An 18,190-nucleotide genomic window follows, 5' to 3' on the forward strand; every position below is an offset into this window, starting at 1 on the left:
AAGTTTCCACCTCTAACAAGCAGAGCAGAGAGTGACCTCTCACAGATGAATTACAAGCAGAACAAAATCCTGACTTTAAACTGCAGAGTTTAAAAACGTGCTGGAAAAATGCTCAGGACTGAAATGACACCCACTGGAACTTCATGTTAAACTCACTTAAACTGCAGTGCTGTGTGTTTCTGTACCACACTAACATCACTCAGTTAAATGTTGCACAGAATCAGTTGAAACATATCAAAAAACTGTGACTATAATTTTACTGGAATGTTTTAATAAGTCTGTGATTGAAAGTTTTGATGAAAAGTAACTGATGTAAACAAACATGTTACAGCATCAGAAGAAATTTGCCTGGTAAAAGATTTGTCAAATAAGTTGGGAGTGAGTCCTACGTAACTGTCCTCAGGTTATATCACTGTTGTGTTAAGTGTGTAGCAGAACTCTTTTATATCACTGCTGTATCACTGTGTCAGGTACAGTAAGGGACTCTTCTGTTTGTGATGAAAAACAGCAAATAAATAACATGACAGGTTGTGATTTATAACTGGTTCATAATATTGGACTTCTGTGGGACCAATTATTCCACTCACTCCGATGGCTGTACACTAACATGTCCACACCCTGGAGTCTTCCACACATTTCACATGGACACTGTGTCTGCAAACAGACCAACACACAGTAGAGAAGAGAGAAGAGAGAAGAGAAAAGAGGTGCAGCAGAGAAAATATTGTGGTGTGACAGTTTAGGACAGAAACAGAGTTCATGCTGCTGTTTCTGTTTCTGTCAACATCAAAATGCACTTTGCTTTCTTTCTGCTCTTTGTTGCTCAGAGCAGCTCAGATGTACATGTCTGTGTGATCATTACAGGGACAGAAGCAAGGAGCTGTTTAACCTCCACAGCCCATCTCATACACACTGAACATCGGTGGGTGTTTATGGTGACCTTTGACCTCTGCGTATGAAAAGCAGTAAATACAGCTTCTAATACAAACAATGGTGGGACTGATAGCAGAGATAAGTCTGCTTATAGAGAAGAGGTGGAGATACTAACAAATTGGTGCAGTAACAACAACCTAACTCTGAACACAAAGAAAACAAAAGAACTAATCATTGATTTCAGGAGGAAGCAGGATGAGCACCACCCACTCTGTTTGAACGGGGAAGTGGTGGAAAGAGTCAGCAACTTCAAATTTTTGGGCATGCACATAAGTGAGGATCTGACCTGGGCAACAAATACACACTCTCTGGTCAAAAGGGCACAACAAAGACTCCTGAGGACTCTCAGGAAGGTGAAACTACCTCAACAGCTCTTGTGTCCTTTTACTGGAGCACCACTGAAAGTGTGCTGACCCACGGGATCCTCGTATGGTATGGCAACAGTTCAGCAGCCGACAAGATGTCCCTTATTAGATGTTCTTATTTTAAGTGTTCAGCTTTACTTTATAATCTTAAATCAAGCACAACCTTATCTTTTTTGTCTCAAATAAGCAGGAAATCTTAAAATGAGGTAAATAACTGTTAAAGTAAGATCCATTACATCTCTCACCCAAAGTCTCATCAAAATAAATCTTATTTTAAGATTCAGTAACAAACTTAAATTGCTTGATTCAAGAGTCAAACAAAAAGCATCTGAAAGAAACAGAGTTTATTATTGCTCTGACTTCAAGCATGTTCAAACAATGTGGAAGAAAAGAAATGATACAACCTTAACCACACCACCACCACAACTCATCATACAGTCCATGGCATGTTTTGATGACCAGTGTTTGTTAACAGGGCTGAAACATGCAAACTTGATCACCCAATACATCAATGCATCCCTTATCAGCCATATTAATGTCTACTTCTGTGGGCAATAATATCACAAAGACTATATTTTGTTGGCACAAATGTATGTTCATTGAAACTAACTCAATGGTGCTGTTGTGGAGAGAGTGAGCAGCACCAAGTTCCTGGGTGTGCACATCTCAGAAGACCTCTCCTGGTCAAAAAACACTGCATCACCGACCAGCAAAACCCAACAGTGACTCTACTTCCTCCGTAAACTGAGGAGAGCCAGAGCCCCAGCCCCCATCATGTGCAGTTTCTACAGGGGCACCATAGAGAGCATCCTGACCAGCTGCATCACTGTGTGGTATGGCACCTGCACCGTGTCCTGCTGCAAAAAGCTACATCGCGTAGTGAGAGCAGCTGAGAGGGTCGTGGGTGTCTCTCTCCCCTCCCTTCAGGACATCTACCACACTCGTCTCATCTGCAAAGCCCTGAGACGGGTGGGTGATCCCACCCACCCGTCTAACAGCTTCTTCAGTCTGCTGCCATCCGGAAGGAGATTGAAGAGTCTCCGGGCCAGAACTGGCAGACTGAGAGACAGTTTTGTCCACCAAGCTGTCAGGATGCTGAACCCTCTCCCTGCCTTGCCGTCCCTCCCCCTGAGGACCCCCGCACACACGAACCCTAGACCCTCACCCACATCCCCCCTCTGAACCCCCCCCCCCCCCCCCCCCCGCCCCGAACTATGGACTCACTCCCACATACACACACACACACACACCACTGGGCTGAAACAGACTTGCACCGGCACTTACATTCAGCTGCTGCTATATAACCCTGTTACTGCTTAAATTACATCATTTGAGCTAAAAATTACACAAATTCTTTTGTGTCACTGATTTTTGTATTATATACAAGTCTTTCTCTTCTCAACTAGTGAGATATGTTCATACTGTTTTTACTGTTGTGTGTTGTTGATGGAACTGTGTTTATACTGTATATGTTTATTTACACTGCAAAAACTGCTGATCTAACCAAGTGTAATAATCTCATATTTAGATTACAAAATCTAGTTGGTCTTGTTTTAAGTATAAATGGATTATCTTGTGCTGTCTAGGAAAGATCATTTGACTTAATTCAAGTAAATATCACTTGCCTTGTCTTATTAAGCATCTTTGTCTTTATCTGAGTTATTTTTAACTAGATACAGGGGACAAGTCTGGAAACACCCACTTCATCGTCTATAGAAGTCTATAGGTCTATAGAAACCTTATTTAAAGCACTAGTATGTCCAGACAAAAACATCTAATTTCAAGCATCAGCTCTGTGGTTAACATTTTCCCAGCTGGTAAAGGTGCATTCAAACAGTGAGGCTTAAATTGTTTATGTTGCTTAATTACTGTCACACACATGACCAGTCTCATTAAGCAAGCAAGAGGGATGTCTATATATAAATGCATTTTTGGTTTTTGTTTACAATTTTAAAAAATGGCAAAAACAGTACTGAACAAAGAACAATATTTCTGCAGTTGTGATGCTTTTCAAATATCACACTAAACTTTTACAAACAATCCATGAAACAGTACACATGCAAACATGAACAGCTCTTACACACCAAGTATGGCTGAGTGATATAGACAAAGTCAAAAATCACAACATCTTTAACTGTATGCCTCAATATTGATATTTATGTCATATCACCACATTAATCTAATTTCACAATACTGACATATTGATACATTGCCCAGACCTACTGGTAACACCAAGAGACCTTATCACAAGCTTAAGAGCTCAATTCCAGAACATCATGGAGGTTGTACTGGATTGGAACATACAGGTGGTCTTTAAAGGTAACTGCATAATAAGCTGTAAAATCAACTAGTTTCTCAGCATCAACTACCTCTGTGGCTTGTGCAAGATTAGGGATGTCTACTTCATACACAAGCAAATCTTTGCTGAATCCCAATGTGTCATAGAGTTGAGATTCAAAGCAGTATAAATTACTGTTCACCAACCAGATATCTTTGATTAGCCCAAATACTGGTAGACGCTGGTCATTAACACCACTGATTATCAATGACTTATGACTTGTATACTTGTTTCCATTCAGGATAAGCCATTTGAGTGACACAACAGTTTGCATATCACTAGTACCAATACCAATGTAGTCTCTCAGTTTTGATAGGACATATTCTGTGTTCACCACTTCAGATGTTGGGCCCAGTTCTTTCTCATTTGAAAAATTTGGGTGTTGCCTTCCATTCACATTGTGAGAGCATTCAAACCTCTGATTGTGCTGAACTAATGTCTTACAAATGTTCTTAAAATTCAGTTTTGAATTCAAACCTCATACACATATGTCTAACCATAGGACCCAAAGCCAGAATCTGTGAAGGAAGATGAAGCAAATAATGCTGTTTTGGTATAATATTGTTTTCTGGGAAAAGCTGCTTAAATGACTTCAAATGCTGCTCGATCAGTTCTTTAAGATTTGTAACTGTTTGAAGGGAGATGACTGGTGCAAACAGGATCTGTGTTATCTCTACCAATTCAATGATAAACTGCACAAATAAACTCTCTTTGATGTTAATGAGGAAAAATGGCAGTATTTTCAAAAGGATAAGCATTTGTCCTGAAGATTGTTTTAGTCTGTTGTCATTTGAGGTCAGTGTAGAAACACTAATGGGACATGGTCTGTCTCGTAGATCAAGAGGTGATAAAGGGAAACAGTACATAGCTGAATTAAATGCATCCAGTTCTATCAGTCCACTAATAGTAACTTTTTTTTTTAAATATTACTGTCGGTTCCTTACTGATAGACCTGTCACTGTTACAGTCTTTTACAGTGATGAAAAAGACAAGTTATGTTATTAACCACTGGCCTGAAGTTGTTCACATGTATTGAAATGATACATAACCACGCCTACTAGTTTACCACTTGTACTTATAATTTTGATGGCTGTTAGTGCTCGAATTTCAGGTGGGGAAAAGTGTTAATTTCCTACTTTACGAGGACTACCTGAACGCAGCACAATCCCTACAGTCAAACTGGATCAAAGCAGCAGTGAAGCTAGCGGAGCCAACCACCGCAGTTCAGCTGAGAACGGAGGTGAAGCAGGTGTCTGAGCAGAAACCAAGAAGGCCAGTTATGGTAAGTTAGTAACTCAACTTAGTTAATAGTCAGCTCACTCAGATTATTGCCGAACAAATTTTATAGGCGTGTGCACAAAATATGTGCTTCCAGTTTTTCAAGTTGATCGAACAGGTAGCCAAAGGCTAGCTAGCTTTGCTGATAGCTAAGCCAGCGGTAGCTCGCTAACTCAGCGCGAAATCCGTTTTGCTAATTAGCTACCCCAACTACATGGGGTGTGTAAATGAAGCTAGCTAACCAGTTTCAGGTAAATAAATTGTCTTTATGTAATGCAGGGTCAGCTGACGTTAATATTTTTTTAGTGTTTGTTTTAGTGTTGTTTTTTTCCTGCTAAAAGCTAGGTTAATGGAGCGAAGAGTGGGGGTGTTTCATGGGATTGGTTAGCTAATTAGTCGTAGTGCTTTGCAGCAACTGACAAATAGTTTTGGTCCCTTTGCTCCCTTTTTATCTGATTATTTTTTTTTTTTCTTTTTAATTATTTTGAAAATGATTTTCCATCTTTTTCCTCTTAGTTACAGATTGCTTTTTCTTGGCGAGATGGAGACATTTGATGAGACAATTTGATGCATATCTTTATATTAACCCCTTAACACTCCGGCCTAATTTGCCCAAAACACCTGTCAAAAACATGCCCAAATTAAATTCAAAGCTGTTCTTGAGCCCTTAGAAGGACATTCAAAAGTTTGGTCTCTTTGTGAAGGTAACACTCCAAAGTTTTTATTTCAGCAGTCTGATCTACTGTAGGTGTAACTGGTATCGAGTAAGAGAATATTGAACACAGAAAAAAAATTTTTTTTTTTCCTTGCCTGGATTTTTTTTTAAAAAATGCATCTTTCTAATAACCTGGGCTTGTAGGATAGGATTAGATGACAACATATTTCTGTAGACTGAAGTCCTACCCATTCCATGTTAAAATTTCATAGCAATTGTACAAAAAATTGACTGTTTTGCACAGGTTTTTCAGTGGGTATGTCCAGGCGTTCTCAAGAGCTATCCAAAATGGCCACTTTGGATAGCTCTTGGGCACGCCAGGTGCCAAGTGTATAACTCCTGAATGCTTCAACATACAGACATCAATGACGGCTCTAATGAAAGGTGACACTTAGAGGAATCATATTCCATATTGATTCCTCCAATATATTAATATTCATATTAATATTCATATTCATATTCACAATTAGTAGTACAAAAATCGTTATGGAAGAGAGAACACACTGAATGCTCATTATTCTATTGAAACTAAACCTGCATTATAAGAAATTAGTCAGAAAAAGTGCTCTGGTCAGAAATCAACACCTTTATGTGAATGAATCACATACTATTCACAGCAAACTGTTTACATATTTACAATTTCACCTTCCTAAGTTTGGCCACCTGGTTAGCTCAATTGGTAGAACATGAGACTCAATATCTCAGGATCGTGGGTTTGAGCCCCACTCTGGACGGCACCACCTCCACCTCCCCAGGTGGTGAGCCCACAGGTGGTGAGCCCACCGTAGAATTTCGGTGTGGACTGGGCGGCCGCAACCTGGGCCTGGACCCATATAAGCGGCAGATGATGACATCACGTTATTCTCAGCATGCCATGCAGTAAAGTAAGAGACTTGACTCATTTAATCAACGGATCTCAGTCTTCAGACAGTTGATTGGTCAAACTGTGTGCTCTTGATTGCTGGGAACAAAAACCCACAGCCACATGGCCCTTTTGCTCTCTCCTGTTTCTAAGTGATGTGTCGGTCGCGACCGCAATGGCCATCTTTGAAGTGAACGACGGGAGCCGCAGCCGCTTTGTTTTTGTTTTTTCGTTCACGTGATTGGTCAACTACGTGACGTGCGGCGTGTCCGCACTAAGCCGGGGAGGGGGGGGGGGGGGGTGTTGCGGTAGCGTGGGTTACAGACACAGGAGAGAAAGAGAGCGAACAGCCCCTAAAGAGACAACACGCTGAGAAGGTGACAAAATGAGTGACCGCAGGAAAATTAATTAACTTTACACGTAATTTTACATTATTTTGTTAATAAATCAATTTAAGCAACAAAAAACATCTGCGGAGAACCTGGGGAGCTGAAAGAACCGGCACTTTTTAGCGAGCCGAGCCAGAAGAAAATCACTACTGTTTTCACGCACGTACGCACGACTAGCTGACATCCAGTATATTTGTTTACGCACGGTCTTGTAGCCCCTCCTCCTTCCACAATCACAACATGTGACACTTCCCCGCGACTGCAATTTCATTGGCTACACGGCCATTAGATCAGATTCAGCGTAAGATATGATAGGCGGAGAAGACAAGCGTCAGAGTGGGCGGTGCACTTTAACGTGTTAGAGTCGCTCATTGGCTATTTCTGGCTGTGGGGGGGCCATAGATCTTCCTGGATGGTCAAATGAGGTGTCAATCAAAAGCAGAGGGCAGGGACTACAAACCAAGCTCCATGGTATTAATTTTCAAAACAAAACAGAGGCGACAAAACGTAGAAACGAAGGAGCAATAATGCACTGTAGTTTTCAGTCGGAAAAATTCGATTGCAACTTTTGATCATTTATGCACCTAAAGAAATGTTTTTGACCGCATTTTTCAACTCGACGTGATTCTTTAGACTTTTCCCGACAAAACAAGACCATTTTTGTTGTTGTTGCGCTGCGTGTTGAACCACAGGGCGACTAGTAAAAAAATAAAAACAGTGAGCGACGACAGTTATTACTTTGTTGTTTTTTAGAAGATGGTTTAGTTCTACCTAAAGTCGTTGTTTTATCTTTTAAAGGTTTATATCGCTGAAAAGATAAGACTTTCAGCTTTCAAATGATACGCTGCATGCGCACCACCTTAAATGCAGTAGTTATGTAGGTACAAAAAAACACAGACATGTCCGAGAAATAGCATGACGGCCCGCCGGCGGGCCGTCGGAGCGTTAAGGGGTTAAAAAAGCTTGGATCAGCAAGTGAGGCGCTGTTGAGGTGAGTTAGTTATTATCAGTTAAACTGAAACTAAACTTGATATGCCTGAGGTTTAATTTTGAACTACTTTTTGTATCTTCTTTGTTGCTCTCAGCCATCTGAGGACCCCAACATGTTTCTCCAGAGACGACCCATCACCAGTCCGGTCCTCCTGGTAGAATCTACTAACCTCCTCCTGGCTGTTGGCACAGTGCCGCTGACCACCTTGCCTAAAGACATGATCCACGAGGCTCCTCTCATCCTGATGGGGTGTTACTACACCTTCCACCTTACCTACCCCAAATGTGTTTCTACTTTGTTGTCCATCATCCAGACAGTGGTACTGAAGGACAGTATTCATGAGCGTGACCTCACTCATTCTTAGAAAAAGGCAATAGCTGAATGGGAAGAATTTAGCAAGAAGTAGAGCCAGAAATGCACAGGTTTGTCCACTGATAATTTTCACAGTCACCAAATGTGATTGCTGCTCAGTCTCTGAGAAATATGTTGATGACTGAAAGTCTATTGTTTTTTTTAATATTTTTGTTAACAGGGTATTGAATGTGTGATGGCATGATGTCAGTATAAATTCTGAAAAGATACATGTAATCACTTTTGAATCTTTTTTGAATCAGTGTGACAAGTGTGGTTTGCTTTTCCAAAAGGTCACAGTACACTTCATTTTGGTTAAAGCTGTTTGTATTTTTTTTTTTTTTTTAATTTTCACACAGGCTTTTTATTAAATTTTATTATTTTATTAAATTAAAAAGCTTAAAGATTAAAGATTCAGAGTTTCCTGTTAGGTAAACGATTCTGGCTGTATATTAACCTGGTTTCATGTTAATAAAACCATGTTTTTTTCAAGCATTGTCATGTTTACTTATTTTAAGAATAGGTGATCTAATTTAGCTCCCTAAAAACAAGAATTTCATAATTCTAATTTTTAGTAATTTGATAGTAAAAAAGTACTAGTTTTGAGTGATAATAGGTTTAATTTGCATTAACTAGGCTTAAATAGGTTGCTTGAAATTAGTGTTTTTGATCTTATTTCAAGATTTTATGGGCTATAATGACAGTCACACAGCTTTACTTGTTTTAAGACATCTTAACAAGCAAAATTTGCTTACTGCACTGGCAGCCAAATTTGCTTCTTTTAAGTGCAAGTATGCTTAAATCTTGGGTGTTTGGCCTTAAATTTGACAGGCCATTTTTGCAGTGTATGTTTATACTGTCTTTAATTATTTATCTTTTACTGTAACACTGTGGGCCTAGGGAGCACTGCAATTTCAAAACCTGTGTATGACCTGTACATATGGTTTTGACAATAAAGTTGACTTTGAAAAATAGGAAATACAGTCAATGAGTTATATATTCTAAAGATAAGGACAGGTTTTAGGTTTTAAGGTTTAGTTTTAAGATGAAGTAAGCCTTGTTTTAAGATGAACCAACTTGGATTAAGACAAGATTATTTTAAGCCTTCTGAATACATCTTTAGACATGCTTATTTCTAGATTTCTACAAACTTAATTCAAGAAATCTTGTCAAGTGAAATGATCTTGCTGCATGGAAAGATCATTTCACTTGTTTTGAGTGTAAATGATTCTAGTTCTTTTCGTATGCTTTTATTCTTGTAAGTCCTACTTTGTTCGAAGACTTTTATTTTGAATGTACTTCCGGTTTAACGTTGTTTTTACCGACCTACGGACACTCATACACTTCGGTAATTTTAGCTCCTTGGCTGGATATGGGAACAAGGTAATTTTATTTTGCAATGTTGTATTATTTTGTTCGTACTCATAAATGTAACGGTGAGAGAATGTTTGTGTAATTTTGTTGTAAATGTTACGCCGAACGTTAGTTTTCGTCTCAAGCTAGCTTTAGCATTTTTTCGGCGCATCTCTGCTAAGTAGTTTACGTTAACGGTTTTGAAATTAGGGTTTATTTGTATTATTAATGTAGCGTATTATTATTTTTGTGCTTGGTTGTGTTTGTAAGAGCTTTTTTGTTATTGTCTGTCTTTTAGCTCTTACGGTGTTTACAGAGGAGAAGGAAAGGGAAAAAGGAAAGGAATTTATTTTTGTTCGATACTAACGGCTAAATTGTGAACCTCAATAAAAATCCTCTGAAGCATCTGTACACGAAACCATTGTCTGGCCGGGGTTTGCTACAGTAAGAGCTTGACCCTCATCGATCTGACGACGTGCTGCCTGGATAACGGACCATAACGGAGGGCCTCCACGGCGCGCCTATTGCTCCCGCTACATCGCCGCTTGCTACACGGAGGACTTCGTCAAGCCGCGGTTCCCGGGCCTGCGCAGGATCCGTCTTTAACGATTCAGCAGCAGTCTTCTCGATTCGGTGCAATGGTCAAGTACAGACTCCTTCACTAACACTGCTAGAGAACTGTGAGTATTACAGCTCCACTACTACACGGTCTGAGAGTGATATACGAACAGTTTCTGAGACTGATCCAGTGACCTACTCACCTGCCTAGCAACAGCAAAGGGAGAAACTGTCATGAACACTAACTGACATTTCACATGATAAATGGACTCTATAACCGAGAGTATTTTTTCATTTTGAGGACTCTGCATTTGAACACTAAAAAAAAAAAAAAAAAAAAAAAAAAAAAAAAAAAAAAAAACAAAAATTGTGATTATTGTGGTGTTTCATGGACATTTATAGTTACTAGACTTGCGTTTATTCTGTACTAATATTTCAACATTTCATATTACCTGGAGTTCTCATTTAAGGTACTTTAAAGAACATTGTCCTTTGAAGGTTCTGTTCTACAGCTGAGTGACTAGGGTTAAAAGCTTCTCCACTAGTCATTTACATGAACGCTCTAATGCTATATGTTTATACTGTTAATTGCTAAGTTTGACTATCTGCTAAAGAGTTTTCTTCTAACTTTGAAGTTTAGAAAATTTTGTTGACAATGTCAGAGTTAGGCAGTGTGAGAGAGTCAGGTGATCTAATAACTGAACATGAACTACAAAGTATGACAGATGTCCAAGGCAAGCTTCAAAAGGACACTGTTCCACCTGAATATGTCAGGCGCTCTGAGCGCACTCGCAACCCCACAGAGAAGATGCGTGCTCTCCAACACGAAGAGGCCAAGAAAAGGGAAAAAAGGCTGCTCTCCATGTATGAAAAATGGAAATTGCAAGTCCGCGAAGCAAGAAATCAGCTGAGATCCTATATGCCTGATACTGAACTCTGGCCTCTTGTAGAAGATCTTAAGAAGAGTAAGGACGATATAATGAATGTATATAGTGAAATTCGAGACCTCATCACATCCTCCACCGACATACGAAGGCGAGTGGACACATGTGAATCAGTAACCAAAGAAATTGTAAGCATTGCTTACAGCAGAGCTATAGATGAAGAAGACGAGTTCGATGAAGCTCAGGAGAGAAGCCGCCTGCATGAGCTGCTCCATCGTGATCATGCAAGGTCTGTTTATGGATCTGCAGCTTCTCTGACAAATCACAGCATGTCTGATCATCAGTCCATGGCTTCGTCAATAGCAGCTAGGCGTGCAGACGCTGCAGCCGAACTAGCAGCAAAGGAGGTGAATTATGAGATGATGCTAAAGGAAGAGAGACAAATGGAATCAATACGGGAATTAGAGGAACAACAAAGGAAAGCTTTAGAGGCACAGAAGCGTGAGTTGGAGCGACTGAGAGCAGAGAAAGAAGTGCGAGCAGCTCAAGTTAAGTTAAAGGTAAGGAAACGGAACAGGAAGTTGCAAACTATATTAACTGTGGAAACAAGGAAGAAGTCAACAACATCTCTACAACCTCAGTCCCTCAGTCTCCTGCTGCGACCCTCCCTCATGCAGATATCTCCTCTTTAGCTCAGGTCTTCCAAGACAACATAGCCTTAAATAGGCTCCCTGTTCCAGAACCATTCGTCTTCAGTGGTGATCCCATACGGTTCTTCGAATGGAAAGCAGCATTCACCTCACTCATCGACCAAAGACCGATCACTCCTGCTGAGAAACTCTACTATCTGAAGAAATATGTTGGTGGCCCAGCACGCCAGATTCTTGATGGTACGTTCTACAGGAATGATAATGATGCTTATCAAGATGCCTGGAACAAGCTGAACCGTCGGTTTGGGCAGCCATTTGCTATTCAAAGAGCATTCAGGGAAAAGCTCGCCAGCTGGCCAAGAATTCATTCAAAGGATGCTGAAGGTCTTAGAAACTTCTCAGATTTCCTGAATGCCTGCCAAGATGCTATGCCTCATGTTAAAGGTTTGGAGATACTAAACGACTGTGAAGAGAATCAAAAGTTGATTCATAAACTTCCAGATTGGGCAGCATCACGTTGGAACCGACAAGTGACACAAAGTCTGAACCAGAATCAAGAGTTCCCAAGTTTCAAAGACTTTGCCTTATTCCTGTCAACTGAAGCTGAGATTGCCTGCAATCCAATCACGTCCTTTCATGCTCTCCATTCAACAGACTCTACCTCTGAGAAGAAAGGTCTCAGGGACGCAAGGAGAAACAGGGCCAGTGTCCTTGCCACTCAAATGGTTACAGATGGGGAGAAACAAGGATCAGATCAAAGAAAGGTGAAGGCTCCATGCACTCTTTGTCAAGATAATAGACACCAGCTTCACGCATGTCCCAAGTTTATGAAGATGTCTTTGGCTGAGCGACGTAACTATGTGAAGGACAAAAAACTCTGCTACGGATGCCTAAAACATGGCCACAGTGCTAAGGACTGTCGTCACCGTCACTTCTGTGAGACCTGCAAGGGAAAACATCCTACTGCACTCCATGATGATGACTACGGGAAGGAAAAATCTTCTCCAGTGACGGGGACAAATCAAGGTGTTACTGCAACATCACTCAGTGTCGCAGGTGAAGGCTCATCCTACACATCCATGGTGTTGCCAGTGTGGGTGTCATCTAAGAATGATCCAACTACTGAGAAACTTGTCTACGCTCTCCTCGATACCCAAAGTGACACTACATTCGTTGACCAAGAAGTGAGTGACAGTCTAAATGCTAGCAAGTATCCTGTGAAGCTAAAGTTGACAACCATGAGCGGAAAAGACACAGTTATCACAAGTGAGAGTGTTTCTGGTCTTCGTGTAAGAGGATACAGTTCAACCATTCAAGTTGATCTACCAGTCACCTACACAAAGAACTGCATACCTGTCAACCGTGCTCACATTCCTACATGTGAGACAGCTAAACAGTGGAGTCATCTTGTGGAGATAGCTGATGAGATCCAACCACTAAAGAACTGCGAAGTGGGCCTCCTGATCGGCTACAACTGCTCTAGAGCCATGGCACCAAGGCAGGTCATTCTAGGAGGAGAGGATGAACCATACGCAGTGCGCACAGACTTGGGTTGGAGTATTGTGGGGCGCTCATCACAAGGCCATGATTCTCCAAGTACAAGTCACTTGTGTCACAGGACTTCTGTTAAAGAGCTCCCTCCATCAACCCCCGCTGATGCTATTCGTATTCTGGAATCTGACTTTAAGGATGGCTGTGTCGACGCCAAAACTGTGTCCCAGGATGACATCACCTTCCTCGACAAGTTGCAAAAGGGCATAAGGAAAAACATACAGGGGCACTACGAAATGCCTCTGCCCTTTAAAGACAGACCCAGCTTACCTGACAATAAAAGCTCTGCTGAAATACGCCTGAATCACCTCAAAAGGAAACTGCAAAGGGATGAAAGGTACAAAAGGCAGTATGTTGAGACCATGGAAGAGGTCATTGAAAGGGGCGATGCAGAGCAGATCGAGGATGGTGGGAGTGAAGGGGAGAGATGGTACATTCCTCATCATGGTGTTCGTCATGCCAAGAAGCCAGATAAACTTCGTGTAGTATTTGACTGTTCAGCCAGATACAAAGGAACCAGCTTAAACGATCACCTTCTCTCTGGTCCTGACATGCTGAACAACTTGTGTGGAGTTCTCATCCGCTTTCGACAGCACCCTGTCGCTTTGATGTGTGACATTGAAAAAATGTTCCATCAGTTTCATGTGGATGAAGCAGATCGCAACTACCTGCGCTTTCTTTGGTGGAAGAAAGGAGACTTCACTGCCCAGCCTAGTGAGTTCCGCATGAAAGTACATCTCTTCGGCGCAGCCTCCTCTCCTGGATGTGCAAGTTACGGGCTTAAGCATCTAGCAAAGGAAAATTGTCACATCTACCCACAAGGCTCACAGTTTGTCATGAGGGACTTTTATGTAGATGATGGAGTCACAAGCGTCCAAAGCACTGAAGATGCTATTCAGCTTGCCAGAGAAGCACGTGAACTCTGTGCCATGGGTGGTCTCCGACTCCACAAGTTTATGTCAAATGACAGGAAGGTTTTAGAGAGCATACCACCATCCGAACGAGCAACCAATGTAAGCAACATCGACCTCTCATTCGAAGATCTGCCACTTGAGAGAGCTCTTGGACTTAAATGGGATGTTGAATCTGACCACTTTCAGATTAATGTCAACCTCAAGGATCAGCCTGCAACGCGGCGTGGCGTTCTGTCTACAGTGGCTTCCCTGTATGATCCCCTTGGGTTTGTAGCACCAGTTCTCCTCAAAGCAAAGGTCATCCTTCAGGAGACATGTAGGCGTGGTACGGACTGGGATGACCCTCTGTCAGACGAACTTCGTCCAAAATGGGAAAGGTGGAGAAGTGATCTAGCCCACTTGGATAAGGTCACTATATCTCGCACTTACGCACCTGCTGGCTTTGGCAAGGTCTTGAAGATGGAGCTGCATCATTTCTCAGATGCAAGTTTGAAAGGTTATGGCCAGTGTTCATACCTGAGACTGCAAAACGAAGAAGGAGATGTTCACTGTGTCCTAATCATAGGGAAATCACGTGTCTCACCAACAAAGGTCACAACTATTCCAAGACTGGAATTGACAGCGGCAGTTGTCTCAGTGAAGATGAGCAACTTGCTCAAGGAGGAACTTGGATTCACTGATGCTGAGGAGTTTTTCTGGACTGACTCCAAAGTGGTCTTAGGTTACATAAGAAATGAAGCACGGCGATTCCACACCTTTGTAGCCAACCGGGTTCAGAAAATTCATCTCAGTTCACTGCCTCAACAATGGAGATATGTTCCAACCAACGAGAATCCTGCTGACCACGCTTCTCGGGGTTTGACTCCCAGTGAGCTTCTCTCATCAACGTGGTTCACTGGACCCGAGTTCTTATGGAACAAGGAGATAACGCTGTCAGCAGAGGAGGTTCCAGAGCTGACTATTGGAGATCCAGAAGTCAGACATGCTGCGGTGCTTAGCACAAGAACCACGGAACAAGTAAGCCTCGTTGATCGCTTGTCCAAGCTCTCATCTTGGTCACTGGCTACTCGAGCTGTAGCGCGCCTTCTAAGACGCATCAGCAAGAACAAATCAAATGACCTCACCACAGTGACAGAACGAGAAGAAGCAGAACATCACATAATCAAAGATCTGCAGAAAAGTGCATATCAAGAGGAGCTACATCTGCTCAGCAAAGGGAGTTCTCTAACATCTCGCAGCGAACTGTACTCTCTTGATGCTTTCCTTGACGAAGACGGTGTCCTTCGGGTAGGAGGGAGACTTCGCCATTCTTCTCTCCCAGAATCAATCAAACATCCTGCCATCATACCTAAAGGTCATCACATCACAAGGATGATCATCGCTCATTACCATGAAAGGACAAAACATCAAGGTAAAGGTCTCACCATCAATGAAATCAGGTCCAACGGCTACTGGATTCCAGGAATTAACCGGGCAGTGGCATCCTACATTCATCAGTGTGTCACCTGCAGGCGGCAACGGAAACCAACTGAAGAGCAAAGGATGGCTGATCTACCTCCTGAACGTGTAGAACCATCCCCTCCTTTCACTCACTGTGGTATGGATTGTTTTGGTCCGTTCATCACCAAGCAAGGAAGAAAGGAGAACAAGAGGTACGGTCTTCTCTTCACTTGCCTCAGCTCCCGTGCTATTCATCTGGAAATGCTTGAAGACATGTCAACGGACTCTCTCATAAATGGCCTTCGATGTTTCATCTCCATACGTGGCTCTGTACGTCAGATCAAATCTGACCAAGGCAGCAACTTTGTTGGAGCCAAAAATGAACTCAAAGGGGCTCTAAAGGAACTTGATGCAGACCGGCTGACTGCATTTCTTGCTGAGAAGCAATGTGACTTTAGCATGAATGCACCTTACTCAAGCCACGTTGGAGGAGTGTGGGAAAGGCAAATAAGAACAGTGAGAGGCATCCTGAGGTCCACACTCGCCCTTTCCCCTGGTAGGCTAAATGATGCTTCACTACGTGCGTTCTTCTATGAAGCCATGGCGATTGTTAATGGTCGGCCACTGACTGTTGAGAACCTTAGTGATCCCCATAGTCTCGAGCCACTCACCCCTAATCACCTTTTGACTCTGAAATCCAGCAAGGTCTTACCTCCTCCAGGTGTATTCGTTAAGGAGGACATGTATGGCAAGAAAAGATGGCGTCATGTTCAGTACCTGGCAGAACAGTTCTGGAGTCGATGGCGAAAGGAATACCTTGCCAACATTACTCTCAGACAGCGGTGGCATAAGCCGAGAAGAAATCTGCAAGTAGGAGATATTGTGATCCTGAAGGCAGAAGATGCTCACCGAAATGAATGGAGGCTTGGTAGAGTTTCACAAGCTGTGGCTGGCAAGGATGGACTAGTAAGGAGAGTCAAAGTCTGCCTTGGTGACAAGCAGCTCGGCAAGAAGGGAGAACGTCTTAGCAAACTGTCAGAAGTTGAACGTCCAGTCCAGAAGTTAGTCTTGCTGCTGGAAAGTGACTAAATGTGCTAATTCTCCCTTTAGTTTATGATGCTCTCCCTCTATAGATCGTAAGCTTATGTAGTACATGGTTCATTTATTCCTTTATGGTGCATGAAAAGGGAATCATTTCAGTTAAAAATCATTCGTGCCTAATGTAAATTGTATACTGTTCCATTATTCACTCATGATTGGTGGGAGTGTAAATGATTCTAGTTCTTTTCGTATGCTTTTATTCTTGTAAGTCCTACTTTGTTCGAAGACTTTTATTTTGAATGTACTTCCGGTTTAACGTTGTTTTTACCGACCTACGGACACTCATACACTTCGGTAATTTTAGCTCCTTGGCTGGATATGGGAACAAGGTAATTTTATTTTGCAATGTTGTATTATTTTGTTCGTACTCATAAATGTAACGGTGAGAGAATGTTTGTGTAATTTTGTTGTAAATGTTACGCCGAACGTTAGTTTTCGTCTCAAGCTAGCTTTAGCATTTTTTCGGCGCATCTCTGCTAAGTAGTTTACGTTAACGGTTTTGAAATTAGGGTTTATTTGTATTATTAATGTAGCGTATTATTATTTTTGTGCTTGGTTGTGTTTGTAAGAGCTTTTTTGTTATTGTCTGTCTTTTAGCTCTTACGGTGTTTACAGAGGAGAAGGAAAGGGAAAAAGGAAAGGAATTTATTTTTGTTCGATACTAACGGCTAAATTGTGAACCTCAATAAAAATCCTCTGAAGCATCTGTACACGAAACCATTGTCTGGCCGGGGTTTGCTACATTGAGTACCTTTTCCCTCAGATTTAGTGTTTTTATCTTGTTTTTAGACACCTCTCTTTGCAGTGTTGTTCTGCTGCTGTACCTGTGCTGCTGTTTGTTGGGGGAATAAAAACATATCAGTTGGTCCGACCATTGCCTTGGCATTTGTTTTCCTGTAGCGTGTCTCTGTCATCACAAAGGCCATTCTAACACAGAGATTTCTGACTCAGCTTAGTCTTTAGCTGAGAGAACGCCTCCATGCAGCTGCACACACCTAAAAGCATACGTGCACACACACACCTGATACACATCACACAAACTTCATTCACACTGAGGAGGCAAAGGACAGTTTACCAATTCTCCAACACAACTGTGGCCATAACAAGAACATAAAGCTATAAGATCAGTAACATAGAATGACTTATTGGATCATTTGGTATAGCAATCATTAAATCATTAAAGCTGTTCACCTGAGCCTTTCCCTCTGTGACTGGTCAAAGATAATCATTACAATACAGGTCCAGGTGATGATCATTTATACTGAGCTATACTGTTCATGCTGCAGTTGACAAGGAAGCTAGGCGACCTGTTGAGGAACCTCCAGACACCTAATATACTGAATACTGAGGAACTTTTTTTTGTTTTTTTATTTTATTTAAGATGCTTTCAGAAATGTTGAAAAATTATTTTTGGGTGGGTGCTCAGAGGTTTATTCTTAACACCCACAGGAGAAATTTAATCATATCTTGTGATTTAATGGAATTGACTGTTATATTGTCAGAAACCAACAGTAATT

The 18,190-nt window shown here is 41.6% G+C and overlaps 1 long non-coding RNA gene across 1 annotated transcript; it reads left to right on the forward strand.

Moving 5' to 3' along the window:
* The first annotated feature begins 9,315 nt into the window (after positions 1–9,315).
* LOC121193333 lies at positions 9,316–17,447 on the forward strand. The gene is made up of 4 exons (XR_005895278.1): positions 9,316–9,433; positions 9,761–9,765; positions 9,848–9,860; positions 17,422–17,447. It is a non-coding gene; the product is annotated as an uncharacterized LOC121193333 (long non-coding RNA).
* The last annotated feature ends 743 nt before the right edge of the window (positions 17,448–18,190 follow it).

Source organism: Toxotes jaculatrix, chromosome 14 (assembly GCF_017976425.1).
Source record: "Toxotes jaculatrix isolate fToxJac2 chromosome 14, fToxJac2.pri, whole genome shotgun sequence".
In the NCBI taxonomy this organism is placed as follows: domain Eukaryota; kingdom Metazoa; phylum Chordata; class Actinopteri; family Toxotidae; genus Toxotes; species Toxotes jaculatrix.